The sequence below is a fragment of the Panthera leo genome, chromosome C1 (genome assembly GCF_018350215.1).
Source record: "Panthera leo isolate Ple1 chromosome C1, P.leo_Ple1_pat1.1, whole genome shotgun sequence".
Classification (NCBI taxonomy): Eukaryota; Metazoa; Chordata; class Mammalia; order Carnivora; family Felidae; genus Panthera; species Panthera leo.
This window is the reverse complement of record NC_056686.1, coordinates 185,192,105-185,212,395: the sequence shown is the minus strand read 5'-3', so window position 1 is coordinate 185,212,395 and position 20,291 is coordinate 185,192,105. Positions and strand designations below refer to the sequence as shown.

The 20,291-nt window shown below is 39.5% G+C and overlaps 1 protein-coding gene and 1 long non-coding RNA gene across 6 annotated transcripts in view; one reads left to right on the top strand and one right to left on the bottom strand.

Moving 5' to 3' along the window:
• Positions 1–20,291, bottom strand: part of SPATS2L (spermatogenesis associated serine rich 2 like) — a 165,380-nt gene that overhangs the window by 93,630 nt on the left and 51,459 nt on the right. The gene's annotated exons all lie outside the window — the stretch shown is intronic.
• Positions 3,881–18,614, top strand: LOC122226465. Of its 2 annotated transcripts, XR_006205640.1 has the most exons (5): positions 3,881–4,129; positions 5,320–5,434; positions 12,688–12,759; positions 17,858–17,945; positions 18,045–18,614. It is a non-coding gene; the product is annotated as an uncharacterized LOC122226465 (long non-coding RNA). The 2 variants fall into 2 exon arrangements; XR_006205639.1 differs by lacking the exons at positions 12,688–12,759; positions 17,858–17,945; positions 18,045–18,614 and adding an exon at positions 8,669–9,015.

Below are 20,291 nucleotides of genomic sequence, written 5' to 3'. Positions count from 1 at the left end.
CCCCAAACTCCTGGACATAATTACTCCTGGGACTTTCCGACAAAATCAACCTCAACTCACTTTTTAAGGCTTCCCGGTGTGTTCTAAATCAGCTCCCAGCGCAAAGCCCAAGTTTCTGGCTTTGTCAACACGCAGATAAGCCCTGTTCCCCAACTGGCCCACCTTTATCAACACGTTTTTACCATGACCAGTACGTCATCGCAGTAGTGACGCAGGTGGAGTCAGAAACAGGGTAGGTAGCCGGATCCCGGGTGTGGCTGAGTAACCAGCAGTAGGCTGGTGGCCTCAGCCACCTGAGGCTCAGAAGGACTCACCCTCTGAGAAACGGCTTGTTCCCTTTCTGTAAAACTGGCCAGTGCTTTTGCCTTTGGGTCCCTGTTAGTGAATGCCCAGTTCTTCATTCTTCTTATCTTAGGGAAGGCGTAACTGTAAGACTGAACTTGCAACCTTTACACTGACTGCCCCAGAGGCTAAGAGACAGTACAGGCTGGGACTCCAGTCATCATTCCAAAGGTCAGTTTCTGGGTATGGTCATCTGCTAAAGGCTTCTAATCTTCCTGTGACACTCGTGCAGCATATGAATCAATTAGCAAACATTCCTGGCACTATACCCTGAGGCTTGCTCTCTCCCCTCCCCCTTCTAAAACCTGTTCCTGGTTTTAGGGGTGCCTGGGTGGCTCAGTCAGTTAAATGCCAGACTCTTGATTTCGGCTCAGGTCATGATCTCCCAGTTTCTGAGATCGAGTCCCACGTCTGGCTCTGGGCTGATGGCATGGAGCCTGCTTGGGATTCTCTCTCTCTGTGTCAAAATAAATAAACAAACTTAAAAAAATAAATAAATAAAACCTGTTCTTGGTTCCAGACTTAACTGGAAGCATCTGTTGGCTAATTCTGCACTAAATGAATAATGTACTACCATGTCCACATGTACATACATTTTACGAGGGGTCATGCTCTTGCTCAGAGGAATGAAGTTCTCATGGTGAACATTCAGTCTTTACCAGTGAAAAGCTAATGTGAGGCGTATGAGGGTGGGGATAACCATGGGTGGGGGGCTGGAGGGCAGAATGGGCAAGGCTTTCTTAACTGTTACATCTGTTTTGCCTGCAGGCAAGTTAATCCTATATACGATACCTATGTTTGCTGGTTTGATTTTTAAAAACCCAGCCTGTAAGTTCAACATGTTGTCAGAAAGGTGCTGTTTCTCTTTAGGGTCAGGCCTGTCTTGGTCCCCACCATGTCAGTAACCACCCACAGGCAAAGTCACCAGGGAGCCCCACCCCCACCCCCAGCTGGCCCTGTGGCAGAGTGGCAGAGGCATGTGCATGAATTATGGTGCTTTTTACAACGTGCATAGCATCTTGGGCCCTTAACTGATTGCAGAGAGGAAACTGCCTATTTTCTGCTATTCAGCTTCTTCCTTATCTTCTTATGCTAGAAAACAAATAATTACAATTTACCAAGTTTGAAACTCAATTCTGCCTCTTACTAGTTTTGGGATTTGGGCAGATTACTCCACGTCTCTATGCCTCTGTTTCCTCATCGGTAAAATGAGGATAATAATAATAAGTACCTCACTGGGTGGCAATGAGGATGAAACGAGTTCATATTTGTAAAAGTGATTAAAACAGTGCTTGGCACACACAAAATAAATAGAAATAGAGAAATAATCTCACTAGATTCCTCCATAGCCTGTGTGGTTGCTTTCCTATAATCCTCATTCTACAGATGAGAAACTAAGCCTTAAGAGGTCACGGTCATGCATCAAGCCAGCGAGGGAGCTGGCCCTTGAAACACAACCTTCCAAAGACAAATTGCCCTTATATGTCCACTTTCCCTAACCTCCATCTCGGACACTGCCACCTTACAGGATGGGGGCAGCTCTGGAGGGGAGTGGGTGGCAGGCTAAGGCCCAAATGCAGCATTACTACGAAGGACGCAAACTCTCAGGGCTATGTCCACAGGGTCATTTGTTTTTCGTGTTGTTTTTCACGAATACCTGTTCCCCTAGGATGGATTGGAAACTCATGCCAGGTCACAGTTTCTGGCCGTGGGGATAGCCAGATGTGATCAGTGCTCTGGTGACCAAATTCATAGCTAAGGTACTTGTCTTCAGAGGACAATAAACAATTACAATATAGAAAGAGCAAAGTTCAAATAAAGCCTTAGAGCTAATTAGAGAACAACTTAAAAATTACTAAATCTCCTTTTATACATTCTGATTTCAGGTTAATTGTATTAAGATGGATAAAAAAGAGAGAATTAATATGATTTTAATGCCCTTGGGTTTATTCTAATGCAATCACACATAATAAAAACTCATTTTGACCATTTTATGATATGCTAAAAATTCTACAGGTCATATTTACTATCTTAGTAAATTTTCTTTCAATTTCTAACTGTAATGAAAAATAGAAATCTGTCACCTGAAATATGCTGTAATGGGAAAATTAGTAAAGTCCTTTAAAGCATTTCAAATGTACAAGATTAATAGATTTAATGAATTACAAAAAGAATCCCTTCCCTCTAACAAGCCTATCTCTGATAAATTACACTTCTTTCTCTTTTCCAAAATACTTAGGAGAATGCCTTTGATAAGTAAATGTTCAGGAAAGACGTGGAAAAAAGAGGAATAAATGTCCTCTCATTCTGTTTTTCCCTTCTTGGTTGCAGTGAATCTTTACTAATTCATTCCCTAGTTTTCAACACCTAGGACTGGGTTATCACTTTAAACGCCACCATTAAACCCAGCTTTGTCAAATGTTGTTCTAGTCATGTCACTTTACACACACTCCAATTCACTCCTAATCCTCCTCTCCTCGTATTACCAAACCTGCAATGTGTTGGTCATTCTCAGAGCCAAGGTCCCATCATGAGCACTGAAGCCCTCCACATCTTCCCATATCGAACCCCATATATCCCAACTCTTTAACCAGGTGACTTCCCCAATGTCTGTTACTTATTTTACCACTTCTTCATGCAGAGTCTTGTATTTGGGGTAACCAGGGCACCAGACTGGCCCGCTAGTTCCCCTCTATCAAAACCTATATACACTCTGTCCAAAAGAGAAGACTGAAATTGTACCCTTTCTATGGAATATGAGAAAACAAAAAATAGTTGCTTTTCAACCCAATGCTAAATACACTGAACCACTACCCTTACCATTTATATATCCCTGTTAACTCTACCCATAGATACAGATTTTTTTTTTTTTTTTTTTTTTGGCTGTGGACAGTAAGGGCTCTTTGTAACCCTTTCCCATGGCCTGCCTGCTTACTCCTTTAGTTTACAGCATGAAGCTGTAAGAGGGGAGCAGACAGACACTGCACCATCTCTCCCTGCACTGAGCTCTAGCCTGCCCTGCAGCTCAACTCACACTGGGGGAAGTTGGGAAAGCACCAAATGCTTACAATGGTCTACAGGCCTCAGCAATATGTAGCTTAATCTCTTCCAAATCATTTTTATAAAGATTGAATCAAAACTGGTTTTTTGTACAGTAGTTCAAATATTGTACAGGCCTCTCAAATAAATATAATACATTATTTCCCTTTGGAAGACTTTCTGTTAGTCATCCAATTTACCTTAAAGCAATTTTCAGGTATAAATGTATTAGGTTTTGATCACTTGTTTGATGAAAAAGATCCATCTCTCACAGCCTTGATTCCACTTATACCCATTCTTGGCAGACTGATAGAGACAAGCAATTAGAGTTGTTTGATTTTTTACTAATGCTAAAAATTTCATCATCCAGCCTCAGAACATATCCTTTGAGTGAGTTCCCCATGGGCTGGACACTGCATGTAGAGGGGCATCCACACGTGTGTGTAATATGGGAAATGGTACTCGATGCCTATTCTTGAGGAGTGCATGTTATGGGGCGTCGGTTCTCTTGGTCAGAACCAAGAGAACTAAGAATGCCAGTAATGGAATCTTAAATCATTCTGAAATGACTAATCATGTTTATTAAAGGGGCTTCTAGAGGGGAAGACAGCTTTAATTTAGGTGGGTATATTAGAGCTCCTGAGGCGAGGTGCTCTTTGGTACTACTTTAAGGAAGTAGTGGCAATTAATGGGAATAGCCTTTTAGGTAAGAAGAAAAGCAAAACTGAAACCTCTCCGGCAGAAACAAGTAAGTCACATGTGAGGCCAGAAAGAAAGCCTACCTCCATAGTGCAGAGAAGTCAATTGATAAATATTTATTGGGGGCCCACTATGTATCTTGGCTAGATGCAATGTGTTCAGCTTATTGTAATGCAGTATAATTTTAAGATTGGCTCTGAAGAGAGATAAGACTAGCAGGCAGTAAGCGATTAGATGACAACAGAAAGCAATACGTGAAAGGTGTTATATGGTGTGGTTTCAGCTGTATGCTTGTTGTGTTCATAATGCTGCAAAGAGATAATGTCCTTGTTTTGTTTTCCTTTTAGCAAATGGGAGAGTTCCTTCTCATCCCCATCCCACCCCAATTCTCTGACCCATTCCTCTGTCATTTTGGTTATGGGTTCTGAAACTAGACCCAATTTTCTCTATTATTTTTGAAATGCTGAATTGAAACTTGACTTTAAAAAAAAATTATTTCAACTTGAAGCAAATTAATTCTTTGTCCTTTTAGTTTTGCAAAAATATACTCTTTAATCTGACTAATATTAAATATACACTCCAAAACAAATAAAAGCTATGTAGCTGAGTTTCATTTCGCTCCAGGAAAGCAACTCATAAATTACATTGAATATTTCATTTGGTTTTATTTTTACCTGGTTTTGCATCCTGGGAGATAACCAACTTAACCAAACTCAGTCTTGAGAAAGAGATAACCAGATGCTGAAAAGACACTCTTGTTTGTTTTACTAAGTGGTTCTTTTAAAAATATGAATAAGTATTAAAGAGAGAAAATGTCTTTGGAAATTAATCTACTTAAAAAAAAATCTATTTCTGAATGGCTGCCAGCCAGACTTCAGTTGGTTTCATTTTTCATTTCAAGCTTTCTAACAATATATGACTAGACAGAATGAGACCACTCTAGATATCTCATGGAAAACATAGGGTAAGGACTGAGGAAAGACTACAAAGACTAAATAATGCTTAGAGTTTTAGTTTAAGTTTTTAAAAATCCTGAAGCTACGCTGCATTATGGGAAGAAAATAAATTTAGCTGTGACAAAGCATTCTCCTTCTTCAAACCTTTGAATAATCAATCAGCTTCTTGCTTTACAAAGGCTTCCCATATCTGATAGCGCTGCCATGCCTTTAGCAAGAGCTATCATATGGGGAGCTCATTCATTCATTCAACAAATGCTTAGTGAGCACCTTCTTTTGCCAGGCACTGTCCTAGGTGCTGAGGAATACAACAGCAAACAAAATAGACTCCTCAAGCACCAGGCTGGATTTTATCTCTTTATGTCTATTTCACCAAGTCCTCACAATGCTCCTGCAAAGTAAGTATCATTATCTTCATTTCATAGATGGGGGAAGTAGGCATACAGAAGTTAAGGCCTAGGTCCCAGAACCAGTCAATAGCAAGGCAGGAACTCAAAACCTCTGAAACTGATTCCCAAGTTTGTGCTTTAGACTACTGTCATTATTTTGGTTCAATGCAAATAAAGGAAAACAATTTAAAAACTATATTTAATGGGTTCACTCCACTTGGGAAATCTTTGTATTCACAAGAATTAGAATCAGAAATGTAAAGCTGGCTTGGCAAAAAAAGTCAAATGGGACAAAAAAGTTATCAATGGGAAGAACAATGTTTTGTCTGTGTTTTAACTTTTGTTCTCCCCTTCTCAGGGAGGACAAATCTTAAGAGTAGTGTGTCTCCTGTCACAGAATTTGTTCAAGCAGAGGCTGGTTGACTACTTAGTGGGATGCCGGAGAGGGGATTCACTTATAATTCAGGAAAATAGGGGACCTCTGAGTCCCTTGATTCTCCCCCTGGAGAATCTCTCCAGGATTCCAAAAGGGGAGACAAACTAGTTTTGTAATCTTTCCTCAGTCTTTCCTTTAAGTTTCTCATGAAGCATCTAGAATGGTTTCATTCTTAGTCACGTATTGTCTGAAAGCTTGAAATGAACACTGAAACCAAGTTAGGTCTAGCTGACACTTGCTAGGCATGCTCCCAGAAGTGATAGCTTCCCTTTGGGCTCTTTGTGCCCAGGAGTCTAAAATGGTCACGGAAAAGGCCTGCTTGCAGACAAGACTGGAAATGCTTCCAAATATATGGCTCTGTTGGAAAATAATATATGACTTACCATTAAGGCAAAATCTAAAGAAAATTGTCACCAGAAAGGCATGAATACCTTCTGCGTAACTTAGTTTTTTTGTTTGATTTGGTTCGTAACTCAACCTGACTCCCATGGAATGCATCTCCAGGTCTCAACTTACTCACAGTCCTGCAAGCTGGAACAGCTTCAACACTCACCATCCATCCCTCACTACTTATTTCACAAAGAAAGGTCTAGTAATTGTCCATGTTTCCAGAATCTGCAGTTATAAGGGATTCAGAGTTCTCCTGTCTTCCTAACCTGTAAATGAACCTCCTTTCCAATATCCTCAATAAGTGGCCATCCAACATCTTCTCAAACAAATTGCCTGATGGAGATTCAATGCCTCTTAACATAGCTTCTTCTGCATGAGGCTAGTTGTGAGTAAATTCTTAGGTAAAACTGAGTCAATCACCTTCCTATAACTTCCCATGCAATGCTTTCCTAGTCATGCTTTCAGTTAACCCATAAATCTAACTACTCTTCCCCAAGTGTCACATTTGTCCTAAGTATGCTTTCTCTATACTAGTACACAATCATTCACAGAATCACAGGATGTTAGACTTGGAAAGGACTTCATAAATCTCTAAACTATTTTATGGACAAAACATTTTGTATTGTCAGACCTTTAGAACTTTGAGAGTACACTCATTCTTCATGTGACATTGCGTTGAGTATTCTCACTCTGATATATATGATATCTATACCATATATATTGTTATATCTATCAGGTACCAAAATATTATATACCAGTATGTATATATATTGATTCTATGGTTTTATTATTATTATTTTTTAATTTTTTTAATGTTTATTTATTTTTGAGACAGAGAGAGACAGAGCATGAGCAGGGGAGGGGGAGAGAGAGAGAGGGAGGCACAGAATCCGAGGCAGGCTCCAGGCTCTGAGCCATCAGTACAGAGCCTGATGTGGGGCTCGAACTCATCAACTGCAAGATCATGACCTGAGCTGAAGTCGGATCCTCAACCGACTGAGTCACCCAGGTGCCCCTATTATTTTTTTAATGCAACCTAAGATTGCATTTTATTGAAATCACATCACACTGTACATTGGTCATAATGAGCCTATATTAATGAAACCCCTAAGACATGCTCATTCAATCAATTAGTAAGTCTCATTTCCTCAGTCCTTACTTTTACAGATGATTTTTTTGGAACTTAAGTGCATGAGGTTATATTTACTTCAAATTAATTTTATCTTATCAATTCAGCCAATTTTACAGTCTACTAGAATTTTTTTGGACACCAAATCTACACCTTGCCACTTCAGCTATACATTTCACTTTGGTCATTAACAAGCTTGAAGGATATCATTGATAAAACTATGCCATTAAGTAAACAGTCTGGGATTGAATCTCAGTGCTGACACCTAAGAAATGTGTGACCTTGAGGAAGTTACTTAAACTCTCTGTGCTGCAGATTACTCATTTATAAAGTGGAGATAAGGGGGAACCTGGGTGGCTCAGTCAGTTAAGCATCTGACTCTTCATTTCAGCTCAGGTCATGATCTCGTGGTTCATTGAGTTCAAGCCCCACATTGGGCTCTGTGCTAACAGTGCAGAGCCTGCTTGGGATTCTCTCTCCCTCTCTCTCTGCTCCTCCCCCACCTGGGCTCCCTCTCTCTCAAAATAAATAAATAAACTTTAAAAAATATATAAAGTGGTGATAAAAGTATTGACTGCATTGGATTATTGTAAGGATTAAATAAACTGATGCATGCAGAGTAACTGAACAGTATTTCACACCTAAGAATCTAATAGGTGTCTGTTATTTTTTTAAATACTTTATTTTTTATTTTTTAATATAATTTATTGTTAAATTGGCTTCCATACAACACCCAGTGCTCATCCCAACAAGTGCCCTCCTCAATGCCCATCATCCACTTTCCCCCTCCCCCACCCCCCCATCAACCCTCAGTTTGTTTTCTGTTTTTAAGAGGTGTCTTTTATTTCTATTATTTTTATCAAATTCATCATCATTGAAGTCATTGCTAAAGAAAAATCTAGAATAAAACAGACGTAAAGGTCTATAGATCCCTCTCTGTGATAACATGGACCTATTCTTTAGCACTCTTTGGATTTGGTTATGCAAGCCTACTTGTGAATTCATTTAAGTACTGTTATTCCATTTATATTTCTCTATTAAATCCACAATGAAATCTTGAGATATTGTGAAAACTGGCTGGATCATATTTCTATATTACCATAACTACCACATTTTCTTCATCTTGCATTCCGATTACTTTATTGACCAGGAGTATCATTTAGTCCCCCTGGACTTCTTGCTGGTGACTAATAATTATCACTTTCTTTTCTGAATATTCTAAAAAATTTCAGAATAAATTCTAAAATTTTGCTGAGATGTTACGTTTTCTCTTTTTGCTAATCTCTAGGCATTTGGGGCTTTATCTGTTTGCTGACATTCCCTGAAGATGGCTGGCTGGAGTGGGAGAGTCACAGATGTGATGTTCTCAGTCCCATAGCTGCAATCTGGGCCAGGAGACCCCAATCCGTGAGGAAGGGCTTAGGATCTGGTATAATGCTACGGTGGGCCTCAATTCCCTCATCCACATTTTGTTCTACCCTTATCAGGTGGGAAATCATGATCCTTGATTAAAAGCCAAGAATAAGAAGAGATGTACAGTCCTTTGTTTTGCCCATCAGAGGTCCTGTACTTTTCTTGTTCTTTTTTCTCCAAAAGTAAAACAAAATTCTATGGTAAAAAGTACAACTAAAAATAATATTCCACTCTTGACAGAAATTGTAACCATGTCATTATCAAAAATGAGAATAACACAATTGACATCATGAGCATTCCAGTGTTCTATGTCTACTTTACTTTATGACTTTAATTTTTTGTAGGATTGTTCCTTGTGAGCTTTTTTAAGTCTCTTTTGTTGTTTTAGTTTTTTTTTTTTTTTTTTAACATAATTCAGCTCACTCTGGACTTTAGGCTTCTTGACACCAATCTAATGGGATTATCTCTCTCTTTGGTATTTGTTCTTGGTTATTTGCCTGTCCTTGCATTCTTCTTTAAATAATCTTTTATATTTTGAGTTAATCTGAGCATGCCCTTTGCAGCCATAGCCATCTCTCTTCCTCATTGTTTTTGAACATTCAAACCTCTAGTTGCAATTGTTCAAAACATTGTAGACTATTAGACTTGACAAATGTGTGTGTGTGTGTGTGTGTGTGTGTGTGTGTGTGTGTGCGCGTGCTCGTGCATTAGCTTTGATAATTTGGGAAAATACTCATGATTATAAGAATTTCATTACTGTTTATTGCTTAACTCATTATATATACAATAAAATGTGTGTGTGTGTGTGTCAGAGAGAGAGAGAGAGAGAGAGAGAGAGATTTATTGGGTATCAACTATGTACCATGTTCTGTCCTATTTACTAGGATATAAAGATAAACATGATAGATACACTCCTGCCCTCTTGAAGCCTGAAGTTTTGCAACAAATAGAAGTGACTGGGGGCGCCTGGGTGGCTCAGTCGGTTGAGTGTCCGACTTCAGTTCGGGTCATGATCTCACAGTCTGTGAGTTCGAGCCCCGCGTCAGGCCCTGTGCTGACAGCTCAGAGCCCGGACCCTATTTCCGATTCTGTGTCTCCCTCTCTCTCTGACCCTCCCCCGTTCATGCTCTGTCCCTCTCTGTCTCAAAAAAAAAAAAAAAAAAAGAAGTGACTGAAAAGGCAATCCTGATCTAGCATGACACTGAGAGCACATAGCAAGAGCCCCAATTTCATTTGAAGAATTGAGTTTCTCATCCCTTTAGTCTAGAGTTTCAGGCCATTTCTTCGCTGAAATGTGAAATTTCCCTCCTAAAATCTGTGGTACACATCTGGCTATATCCATCACCTGGTCCTTGGTTATCACAAAAGCTAAAATGACATGGTCACAATTTTCCAAATGTTGAGCACACAGTAGACACTCAAATATTATTGAATAAATGAATAAAGTTTCCTTCTACTTCTATTTTACCAACCAATCTCTTGGTGAAAATCAGATCCAAAATAGCAGTTCTTTTCATTTCCTTTACCCTCTTAGAGAAGAAAATGAGGTAAAGTGGTATCTGAAACCCTGTTTTCCTTTAACCACAAATAAGACTTCTATTTTTTTAAGTTTATTTATTTTGAGAGAGGGGTGGGGGGACAGAGAGAGAGAGGGAAAGCACAAGCAGGGGAGGGGCAAAAGAGAGAGAGAGACAGAGAGACAGAGAGACAGAGAGAGAGAGAGAAAGAGAGACAGAGAATCCCAAGCAGGTTCCACACTGTCAGCATGGAGTCCAATGTGGGGCTCAAACTCACGAACCGTGAGATCATGACCTGAGCTGAAACCAAGAGTCAGACGTTTAACTGACTGAGCCACCCAGGTGCCCCTAAACATGACTAAGACTTCTAGCAGATACCCAAATAGTTTAAGTTTTTTGTCACTCCTATTTACTATTTTTGTGCTACTTTTGTATGCTGTATCAGAAGTAAATTACACCCATGCTTATAGGGCTGAGTGGTTTCAGTTCATTCATTCAGTGAAAACGATTTATTGAGTGCATACTACATGCAAGAAACTGTTGTGGACACTATTTTTTCCTTCCTCCTTTTAACTTCGCCAAGTGTGTCCTCTCTTGGATTTTTAGATACCCACCTTTCTGTCTATCCTAAAACATCTGGATTCCTGCTCCATAGGAACAACTCATTTTCCTTGTTTCGTCTCTGTCAAAAACTGCCGTTTACCAACTTTTTCTTAAGTGCAGATTAATTAAAGCAGGTTTCTCAATCTTTTGACGAGGAAAACATTATTATTTTCTTGTGATGCTATTGAAATATCAAATTAAGTAATTTTTAAAAATCAGAGCTACGAGAGAAAGCACTCCATTGTTTATGAACTGCATCTATAACCACCTGCCATTAAGAATCATTGATCTTAATGATGGGAATAACTAACATGCTAACAGAATATAGTCAAATCTCTAGTATAATTTAGTTGGTCATTAACATGACCAGTAACTTTTAGGGTTTGAACTTTAATTTATATATCCGTATACCCCACATGCAGCCTAAAAATTAGAATTCACTTTCAACACTCAGGCATGTAAATATGAACATTATTTTCTTAATTTCTTTGATCTACTTTTTACAAAGTAATTTAAGCAATTTGTAATCAAAATGCAAAAACTGTGTTCCCAATAAATGCCAATTTATTTTCCATATGAAATAAAGATATATTCTTATCTTCCTGAAAAGTATACATTTTTTCATCAAGGTTTCTATACCAAATATTTGAATCAGGTCATTTTCACTGGCTGTGAATTGAGCTCAGAGTAACTTGTCAGTAAAGGAACAACAAATCCATTTGTCTTTGGTGTTTTCTTGGTGTGTTGCTAATAAACTGCTCTGTCTACATGAGGTCATGGCCACCTGACCTGGAAATGGGCTCTGCTGAGTCAGGAGGTCAGAGATCATCATGGATTGCTAAGTAAGCAATAATGCATAAAAATAATGGAGACAGAGGGGAAAAGACCCTAATGCTAATTAGCCCATAAGCTAGGCCAAATACAGTTTTGTCCAAAGATAAAAGGAATTCGGCATCGGGCCAGAAAACTTTCAATTAAAAGCAGAAAATAAAAATCATTTGTAGTGAGTTTACTTAGAGTACTGATGTTTTATCGCAGTAGGTGTATCATTTCAATAATATTGATCAAGACTTTGCAATAGGCTTAGGAACTAACTTTGAAAAATTTTAAGTCTGTTTTGAAGTTTGAGTTATTCACAATTACAGGAAATATAGAGGAAATTTTAGGAAAAAGTAATTATACCAATAGAAATTCTTAGTAAATGACTACTTTAGATTATTACATATACAAATGAAATATCTAAACATGTTTAATTTACTAGCAAGAAGTATCTGAGATATACTAAGATTCTGGTTCCTATGATAATTAGTGCTAGGAATGTAGGAGAAAGCAACCTCCAAAGTATATAAGCACAAATACAATCTGGTAGTTTGACATGGATTCCTTCACCAGGAAGTTAACCTAACAGACACCATGTGTGAGTTACTACAATGGTTTACATTTGCCATTAACAATTTTACAACGGGGATGTTAGTGGTTCTCTTTTTTCCTTTTATTTTCATATCAAATATTTCACACAGTTATATATGGTATCATATCTATTACCAACTCAAGTCCATGGATAATCAGTAAAAATTGCAGATCTTTTTCTTATTTGTAACTACTATTCTCACCCAGTAGTTTTTTTTTTAATTACCTTCACTTGAAATTCTTAGTACAGCAAAAAGTTTCATTAACTCCCAAAAATAGATGGACATAAGAATAAGAGAGTAGACATACACAGACTTTGTTATTTTCTCAGGCTTATGAGGCTCTTTTCGTTTGTATCAATCAGTGTAAGATGAAGAGAGTATCCTTCAGAAAATAAACCCTTGGGTCAAGAACAAAAATATCAACATAAGAACAGGTATGAATCTATTGACTATTAATGCATATAAGTGAGTGGAATGAATTAATCAATCCATGTTCAAGAAATTAAGTCCATGGAAATGCTCCCAACTTGTCATTTGTAAACTTTGATTGTGGATTTATGGTTTCTGGATAGCTAATGAGTTGCATTAGAATCCCAGTATGTTCATGTTTGAAGAGAACTTTGTAACATCTCAGTGAAATTTCTCTTTTTATAAATTTGGAAACTGAGACCCTAAGTGTATAAGGAACTTGTCAAAAGTCACACAACTAGAAAGTGGCAGGGCCAGGACTTGAATATAGGTTTTCTGTTCTTTATATATTCAAGAACATTTTATCAAAAACTTGCTATATACATGGACTTGTACCAAGTACCTAGGGAGAAAAACAGTGAGCGGAATACAAACTCTGGCCTCAGAGAACTTTGATTCTGATGAGGGTTACCAGACAAATAAACAAGACACAAGTCAACACATGCTATTATAGAGGATATACAAGGTTTTATTAGAGCACTTTGACTTGGGGGGCAAATAAGATCAGGAGGGTCAAGGAAACCTTCAAGATGGATGTTAGATCTAAGTTGGGCCCTGAATTATCCAAATGAATGGGGTGCAGTGAGGAGGGAACAAAAGGGAAGAACGTGATCTCAGCAGAGGGATTAAAATACACCAAAACCCAGATGCAAAAGACATTCAGGCCTGACAGGGTGTTCAGTATCCCTAGAACCAAATGAAGAGAAAAAAGATGAATCTAGAGAAAAAGAGGTCTGTGAATCAGGTTATGGAGCCTCAACTTTATCTTGAGGGTAGCAAGTAGTCCCTGAAGGGTCACAAGCATGGGAGTGAAATGGCCAGGTGTACATTTCAGAAAGAATGCTAGGGTAGTGTGGGGATCAGACTGGTGTGGAGGGCAAGAGAAGTCTATGAGCCCCTGATATTGGAAAGGGGATGTCCTGATCCTTAGATAGAAATAAATGCCCCAATAATAAAGGTTGATATATCATTCTTTTTTTTAAAAGTTTATTTATTTTGAGAGACACAGAGAGAGACAGAGAGAGAGTAGGGGAGGGGCAGAGAGGCAGAGAGATAGACAGGGAGAGAGAGAGGATCCCAAGCAGGCTCTGTACCACCAGTACTGAGCCTGACGCAGGGCTCAAACTCATGAACCGTGAGATCATGACCTGAGCTGAAACCAAGAGTCAGATGCTGAACTGACTGAGCCACCCAGGTGTCCCTGATCCATCATTCTTATTAAAACTTTGTTAGTGCAGGGGCGCCTGGGTGGCGCAGTCGGTTAAGCGTCCGACTTCAGCCAGGTCACGATCTTGCCGTCCGTGAGTTCGAGCCCCGCGTCAGGCTCTGGGCTGATGGCTCGGAGCCTGGATCCTGTTTCCGATTCTGTGTCTCCCTCTCTCTCTGCCCCTCCCCCGTTCATGCTCTGTCTCTCTCTGTCCCAAAAATAAATAAAAAACGTTGAAAAAAAAAATTAAAAAAAAAAACTTTGTTAGTGCACTGTAGAGTCTGAGCATCTCTGAGCTCACAGAAAAAGTCCAATTTATGGACCTTGAAGACTAAAAACCAAGGTTTAAAATATGGCCTCAACCAAAAGGTCCTGCATAGGCAACAGGCTAGCAGCAGTCCCAGTCAAGAGTCACACTGCTATTGCAGCCAAACCAGTACATATGCCACCGTCCCTGGGTCCCTGAGCACCTAGCTATAAATGGGGCTAATTATATCTACTTATCTACTCCATAATGATATTGTGAGGACACTCCCTCTTCCTCAGCAGGAAATGAGAGTAGTAATATCTATTTCATAGCAATGCTGTGAGTTAAAAGTAACATATGTAAACACACAGAGTTTTTACACAGGGTATTAAGAATACAATACTGTTAGTTTCTTTTCTTGTAATAACGCAAAAGCTGTTCTCTGTGAAAATAATTGACTCGACAAAGATAGAGAAAAACCTGTGGACTTCACTTCATTTACACTAGGCTCTACCCAACTCACTTAATGAAGCAAGTCAGTGAATGTTACATTGTGAAGATTCTCATTTCAGCAGGGATTTTCTTAGTTGTTAAAAAAGTAAGAACACACACACACACACACACACACACACACACACACACTTTCTTAAAGTTAAAAAAAAGAAAACAATACACCCGAGTTCATCCTTCCCAGCCCAGCCAGGCTCTAACTTGGAATGCCTCTTTCTGGAATGGAAGTCCCACATGGCACTCCCCCTCCCTTACTGGGGTGCTTGGTAGCTGGCCCTTCTCTCCTCTCTACCACTGCTGGGAATTTCCTCCTCTACCTCTTCACAGACCCCACCAAAGCTTCAGGTATTACTTCAGACAGGGCAGAAGAGAGGGAAGACACAGGAAGAGAACAGCTTTGAGGGAAGGACCTAAGAGCTGGTTGTACACGGAAGTTAGCAAATGGAATTTCCCACAATTGAAATATACAATCAATATTATCATGGATCTGAGGAGAAATCTACAAAATCCTTTTAAAGTGACAGGGCCAGCATAAAACTTGACTGTTGTCACTGACATAAAGAAAGAAATCTATCAGCAACATCAACATGGGAAAAGTACACTCAGAATGCAAACCTTGCTCATCTGAATACTGGCAAGGCCAGGATGTCCCTATGCTCCTGATGCTAAGTACTTCTCATGGATTATTTTATTTAATGCTTACAAGAAACCTGTGACATAGATCATTCTATCCTTCTCTTGAACAGGGAGGAAACTGGTGTACTAGTTTGTTATTGCTGCTATAATAAACTAGCACAAATTTAGGGGCTTTAAGGAACACAAATTTATTTATTATCTTTACAGTTCTGTAGGTCAGAAATCCAACATGGATCTCACTGGGCTAAAATCAAGGTGTCACCAGGCTGCATTCCTCTCTGGAAATTCCAGAGGAGGATCTGCTTCCTTACCTTTTCCAGATTCTATGGCTCATCTCCATGGTTTAGCTCCTGTACCCCTTCATCTTCAAAGCCAGCATTGTGGCATCTCTCTGATTGTTCTTCCACTGTCACAATTCCCCCCCACGCTCTGACTTCAGCCATAATATCTGATTCTTTCACGCCTCAAGAGCCAGTTTTCACCCTCTTAGGGGTAATGTAGCACCTGTTGAGAATGCACAATCTATTCAACTGGGAGTATTAATACTGAGCTAGAACTGCTGTTTATCTTCCACCCAAAGCTCCTTGGCTTTCCTTCCTCTGCTGTGTCAGCAGCCATGTAGTTTGAATGGAATGGATTCAAGGCTTAAGCACCGAGCACAGAAAAATTTGTGCAGGGCAAGTGCATACTGAAAACTCAACACATGAGAGTTTTCATTATTATTATATTATTATTTCTACAAGAGACGATAGAAATGTTAAATGTGTACATCAAATAAATAATCAGCTGAGAAACATATTTTGAATGCAATTTTTAACATCCCCATATACTTAAATTAATCCAATACTTAGGTAAAGCTATATATTTATTTTTTGTTCCTGGTTAAAATAATGGATGTCCCTGATCTAATTCTGCCCTGGTTTTTATTACTTTTCTCAATAACAAAAGCCAGGAACAAAATCAGATTTTGCTTCTAGCAGTTTAAATAGATAAAATCAGTGTGACTGTCAAAATCCAGGTTGGTCTTATCAGGCTGAGATGAAAACCAGGTTTACATTTGAAAAAGATGAATGTGGACACTAACAGGAAAAAGCGCCTGGCTAATCGAGTAAACAAATACGACTTGCAAGTCCCAGATGGAGTATGTATATAGCATTGTAATCAGCAAAATGTCTTTTTATGGTTATTTTCCTAGAACATTCGTAAAGTGATGCAGATCTTACAATGGGGTAGTACAATTTTTTTAAGTTAAAATTTTCATTTACTATCATTTAAAAAGTTTTATTTTTTTTTTCATTACAGTCCTCAAATATATGTTACTGACTCTTTCATGGAAATGTAGCAATACCTTAAACTAATAGGATGACCTAGATCAAGGGGCAATAGAGCAGTGTGGTTTCTGTGTCCTGAAAAGAGAGTAACCGAGCAAAGCTGTGATCTTGGTTTTATGCCGAACCTAGTTAGTTTGGAAACTTCACTTAGATAATCTATTTATTAAACTTATTTTTCTGATAGAGAGAAAGAGCGCATGTAGGGCAGGGGTAGAGACAGAGAGGGAGACAGAGGATCCAAAGCAGGCTCTGCGCTGACAGCAGTGAGCCTGATGCAGGTCTTGAACTCATGAACTGTGAGATCATGACCTGAGCCCAAGTCGGATGCTCAACTGACTGAGCCACCCAGTTGCCCCTAGATAAACTATTTTAATTAGGTTGTACAGAAGCCAAAGAATATTCTCGGAGTTAAGTAAGTTTCAACTTCACTCCTAGTAGCAGGAGAGGTGTACCTTTATTACTGAATGCCAAGCCTGAGATCCACTAGGTTGCAATGCCGATATGACCCAGCAGACTGGGCTATTCTATGGCAGAGAAGATTCTCTCCTTCTTCACATCCTTGGGTATTTTCTACACCACTTAAGAGTCCCCTCACTGAATTCATGGTCAAAGCATGCTTCTCAGGCTGGCTCTATCTACAAAGCCAGGGGCAGGGCTGTTATCCCCATTATCCATTCTCTCCTTCTCTCTTTAGTACTAGAACTGTGAAGTCCTACCTGGGCACATGAGGACCTGGAGTATTTTCCAGCCTCCCTTGCAGCTCAGTCAGTATGCTCATGCAGCTTCGTTCTGGCCAGTTGGATGTGAATGGAAGGGAAATGCACAACTTCTTGGTTGTCCCCTTAAAACGAGAGATGTGGTTTCCTCTCCCTCTCGCCCCCTCTTGACAGCTAAAGGGTGACAATATCTTGAAATGGAAGCCATAAAGACAGGATGACAGAGCAACGAGATAAGAAGACTAGTCCCCTTCAGCGTAGAGCCTCTATGTCAGTCTGCATGCTGAGGAACACTTAAACAGGGACAAACTGATTTGTACATTTTGAAGCCACTGTTGTTTTGCTTTTACCACAGCAGAAAATCCTAACTAATATTTACTCAAAAATTTCCTTCACTGACCTTCCTAAAATTTCCAGGATTCACATTTTTGGATTAAGAAGATTTCTGTATCCTAAAGAATTATGTATTAATGTCCGAATACCCCAAAGAAATCAAAATGCACAGGTAAGAAGCTGTAAATTAGCACTGAATTTGTTTCAAGCTGACTACTTGGGATACACACACAGAAACACACAGAAACCACCATATAATTCTTTTGTTTAGTTTCCACAACTAAATCAGGGTGTGAAAAACTGAAGAGGATACAGAGAGGCACCACCCAGAAGATTCAAAGTAAACAAAAAGAAGTATATGATGGCACTGGATTGACTTGCTCAGTTGTAAATCTAGTGGTCAACTTAATATTGCTGTATCACACAGAAGATGGTGATGAACTGTCTCTTCCACTATGGAACGGAAACCATTTTAAACTGAAGCAAGAATGTATTGACAGTTTGGAGAAAAGTGCTATCCGAGCTTATGTTTAATCATTTGAATAATTAGTTATTGAGGGGAGGCTGTAAAGTCTTTCTCTGTAAGTATTTAAAAACTGGATAGATTTTAATTTTCCAGAATGTCATGTTAGAGTTTTGCCCTGTGAGCGCAGGCAGGAGGAGCGAGGATGGACTAGAATGGACCTTAACGAAGTCCCTCACTCCAAGATGGAGTGTGCTTTCAATGCATCTCTCTCCTTCTCCCTTCCTCTTTCTAGAATGACATTAAATTACCTTCTGCTTACAAACAATGAGAAGCAATAAGCTTTTGTTTCTCTTTGCTTTGTTTCCCAGACCACATGCCTTCACCTTTCATCACCACCACCATCATAGTGGGTCTTTCATCCCACTATGTGCTCCAAACTGCAAAATTTAATGTTAGGGAACCATATGCACATGCGTGTGCATGTGAGTGTGCGTGTGTGCGTGTATGGTGGGGAATAGGGAGGGAGAGCTAGGAAAAGAGTTTTACAATATATCCAGATAAGACTGACAGCCACGCCATTCTTTTCAAACACACACACACACACACACACACACACACACACACGCATTCTGTTCTAATGCAGGGTTGGGAAATCAGATCGAGAACTCTGGGGAAGGGCCATATAATGGCCTCAGGTTCTAGGCCTCAGTCCAGATACATCTTAGGCCTTCAAACACTCAATTCAAAATCCTGTCAACAGGTTTTATGTGTTTTGCTTGTACTTTCAGTGAAAAGAGTGCTCCTTTTTAGGGAGACACATTTGAAACAAGAGAAAAATCTTATTTATTAAGAGGTGATAAAAGCCAAAAAAAACAGTGGTGTATTTGTCAGGAGGGACCCCTATATTAGAGAAACACCGTGATCTCTCCGCACCTGTTACCTACTTTCCCTCCCCTGTGAAGAAGTGGCTTATCTCGTAAGTGCATTTAAAAGAATAAACTGAGCATATCCCACTCAACTCCCTCCCTCTCTCCCCTGTTAGGATCTTTCTGCCTGCATACAAAGAGGATGACTTCTTAGCTGCTCTTGGTCAAGCAGTAAAAGCTCTGGTCAAAGGCCCTGCCCAGGCTAGGAAGGAGGGAGGTAGAAACTGTGCTGTAATTGCCCACTTTGCCTGTGACTGGGTCTGCTTACTGCAGGGGTGAAGTATTAGCAAACCATCCTGGCCCTGATATAAAGCTACATTTTCCAGTGAGCATCTATCAGAAATAATGCAGACATTTTGATCTCCTCTTACCTGACTTCTCTCTCTCCATACTGCTTGACACACTCTAGGGGATTAGCAAATAGTTTTTGAATGAGAGAATAAATGGACCTGGGTGGGCCAGTTTGCCGACCTCCTAAAACCCCAAAGAAAGTTCTGAATTTGAGCCTCTATTTTTTTTTTTTTTGAGAGAGAGAGAGAGAGAGAGAGAGAGAGGGAGAGAGAGAATCTTAAGCAGGCTCCATGCCCAGTATGTAGCCCAATGTGGGGCTCGATCTCATGACAGTGAGATCATGACCTCAGCTGGAATTAAGAGTTGGATGCTTAACTGAATAAGCCACCCAGGCAACAATCTATATTTTTCGATCATTCACTCCATTAGTAAAAATGCTTGCACATGGACATCTAATATGTGTATACTATTTATTTGTAAACGTTAACCATGTACCTTTGTACTAATATATACTTTATAAAAATACTCTAAGATAGAAATTTGAAATGAGGTGAAAAAATGTAAATGTTAAGTTCCAGTACTTTCTTCCTGCACACCAGTGGATTATTTTGAGCAGTCCACTCTGTAGCCCACCGGTCTAGACTTGAAGTACTACACAAGTCTGGAGAAGAAGAATCTGGAGGTCTGGAGCAGTCCAGACAGATTCAGGCAGCACAGCAGGGACTCTGTTTCACACAGCCTTGCACTCCTCACCATGCGTAGTAAGGACAATTTCTATTTAATGGTGCATCCTCAGGAAGAATGTGTTGAACTGACTTGGAAGGAGAAAGTGGAT